A 3,061-nucleotide genomic window follows, 5' to 3' on the forward strand; every position below is an offset into this window, starting at 1 on the left:
AGCAAAGTATTTTAATAATTAATAAAAAAATACTTTAAAAAATACTTATAGTATTATGTGAGCTGTAATCATATAAATGGTCTGAATAAATTTATTCGCTTTAATAAAAACATTTCTATGAAATAAATTGTTCATTGCTATAAAATAAAGATATTTAATAATGACCTTAACGTGGATTTTTTTATTAATTTCATTTTTGTTCTAAAAAAGTTGTAAATATGATATACATGTTTGGTTTTACTTTATAAATTAAGATTGTTGATTAATACTATTGCATGTACAAATTTATTGATACAAATCTATAAAGAAATAAAAATCTGTAATTTGTTTGTAAGGGAATAATTTATAATTAATAATAGTTTAATAGTTTATTAATATAATATTAAACTAATATGTAATAGTTTTACAAATAAAACTTGTATGTTGTCAATTTATTTATAGTTTCCACGACTATAGAATTTTTCTCTGAGTGTACTGAATCGTATTTTTTAAACAACTACAAATATTTATCAAAATTTATTTATTCTTAAGAAAAAAAATATATTAAATTTAACATTGTTTTACAGAAGAAATAAAAACAAAAACGACGTTGATTTAAATGTTACAGCGAAATTATATGAACCAATTTTGAATAGTAATGTTAGGTACATATTGTATAATATTTAATCTCTTTCCGAATTACACGGAACGTCAAGTTAATTTAAAGTTTCTTAAAAGATCAAGAATGGAAAGATTGTCAGCATCTTCGTGTTGCTGAGTTCTCTTATAAGAACGGAAGGTAGATGATGAGATCGATGCTGTCCGACTATGTAGTTCCATTAAATCGGCGACCTACTGCTCTTCCTCTCTGCCAGCTATGGGGAAATAACTTAAATCCCCTCTTAAAATAGTCACCTCAAGTTGATAGTTGCTGCTCGTAGAAACTTCGTACTAAAGCTTTTCAAGCTACGATAATGTCCCTTCATGCTAATACATCATGACAACCGAGTCTGTGAACAACGGCTTGTTTTAGAACATAAGTGCTGTTTTCTACTAACAATTATAAGAAGTTTATAAACACGAACTATTTAATTGAAATCCGATTTAAGAACGATAATGTTACGCTTTAGTAGGATTCATTTTATGAGTATTACAATCGGATGGTACCATAATACGGCGGATTGCATGTATTAAGTTAAAAATATTTTGTTTTAATAGATATAAAATTATAAGGATTTATAAAATTATTATACTAGAAATATGAGAATCAATTAATTATTTTAAGAAAAGCGATTATTTAGTTGCATCATGCAATTTGTATTTACAATGATTATATAATGTGTGATTTATCGCTATTCCTACATTTGTATCATTATTTTAAAGGAAAAAAAATTAACTAGATACATACAGTGCAATTATTACAATTAAAAATTAAAACATTGATAAAATTTTGATAAATAAGTAACGATAGATTGTTTATATGCTTTATAATGTATATTTTTTAACAGAAAACTGTTATATACAAATTTGATTTGATACTCGCATAAATCTCGATTTCAATTTTGCCCGTTGATCACAAAACATTGACACGAATAGTATTGCGGGAATAGTAAGTTCGGTTGGGTCATGTTACATCAGTTGCGCCCACAGAGAATTTACACGCCTACACGAGACGCAAAATATACCGACGTCAGTGAGAAAGGTATACACACGGTATACTAGTTACGATCCTGACCCTTTCTGGGTCTCGTCCTGTCCTCCACCTACAACGAAGGACGGAGGATGGTATTGATTAAATTCACCGACGGCCATTTTGTCCTGGCGTTCCATTGGTTGCCGTCCATTTTGTCCTTTCCACCCCCGCTGGTGTAACCATAATCGTTTCTTCCTCTTCTAATATCGTCATCCCTGTTTACCTACCTGTTCACGTTCGTCAGCCCTAATCCACCTCCATTGTCGGTGAAAGACGACGCAGGCGTCGCGACATTTTCCGCCGAAGAAATCGGACCATCAGCAATTAGATTCTTCTATGCCCGTTTCGCACCCTAATGAGTGCTCCGTTTCTGTTCTAGATGTATTTGAGAGATATGAACTTAACATTTCAACATAGTAGAATGATAACACGTTGACTGCTGTTTTTGATTTAATCTACAAGGAATTCTAAAGTGACTCATTAATGTTCGATTTTATTCGTAATAAATTCCTAGTTGATGTCAAGAAAATTTGGAAAGACTAAAAAAATTAAGGCAACTATTCTTTCTGATATAATATTATTTTATATTATGTATTTAGTAATAATATTATACATTTCTTTTGTTTGATCTCTTTTTGCTTTTTTTCAAAAAGTTATCGTAGTATAAGTATAAATAATACCATCATATTATGCGATTAGGTGACATAATGTTTAATGAGGGTTGAGTTTAACAGTTTATGTATGTAATTTTATTTTTAAGATTATAAACGAGCTAAAATTTCAATATTATTTGAAACACTGACATAACATTTATATTTATACTTTATTCATTATCTTTAAATGCAAAGATGTAAATGACATATGTCATAACCGTTGTACATCCGCTGAAATACGCATGCCTTGTAAATTTATGGACATAGTTCAAAATAGTCTTGAATTTCACTCTACCTTTATTTTCTATCATCAGAGTTACTTGGGATTCTTGTTTTCTGAGTTTCTTCGTTTCAACGACCTAAGGTAGCGAATTGAATAATACACAAAAGTGTCAGTAGCGAATAGTTCCGCCACGGAAACCGCACGCGGCTAGGATAAACAAAAAGAAGCTTGGAAACATAAAAAAAAAACAAACAAGAAGAGAAATTGGCATACTTGCTTTCCTTTACTCTCTTCTTCCTCCTGACGTCAAAAGTGACGTTCGCTCCGGGATTGGTGAAATAACGACACGCCCCGATATCCACCACTATGTTTCACCCTTCAACTCCCACCAGTCGCGACTGGACACGGCCACGCCTACGCAAAAGCACCCCCGATTGGGAAGGGTGGCTGCGTAGGTTGCGCGAGATGAAACTGGGTCAGGTAGACTCGAGGCAGACCGAGTCAGGCCGAAGC

Source organism: Monomorium pharaonis, chromosome 4, assembly GCF_013373865.1.
Source record: "Monomorium pharaonis isolate MP-MQ-018 chromosome 4, ASM1337386v2, whole genome shotgun sequence".
NCBI lineage: Eukaryota > Metazoa > Arthropoda > Insecta > Hymenoptera > Formicidae > Monomorium > Monomorium pharaonis.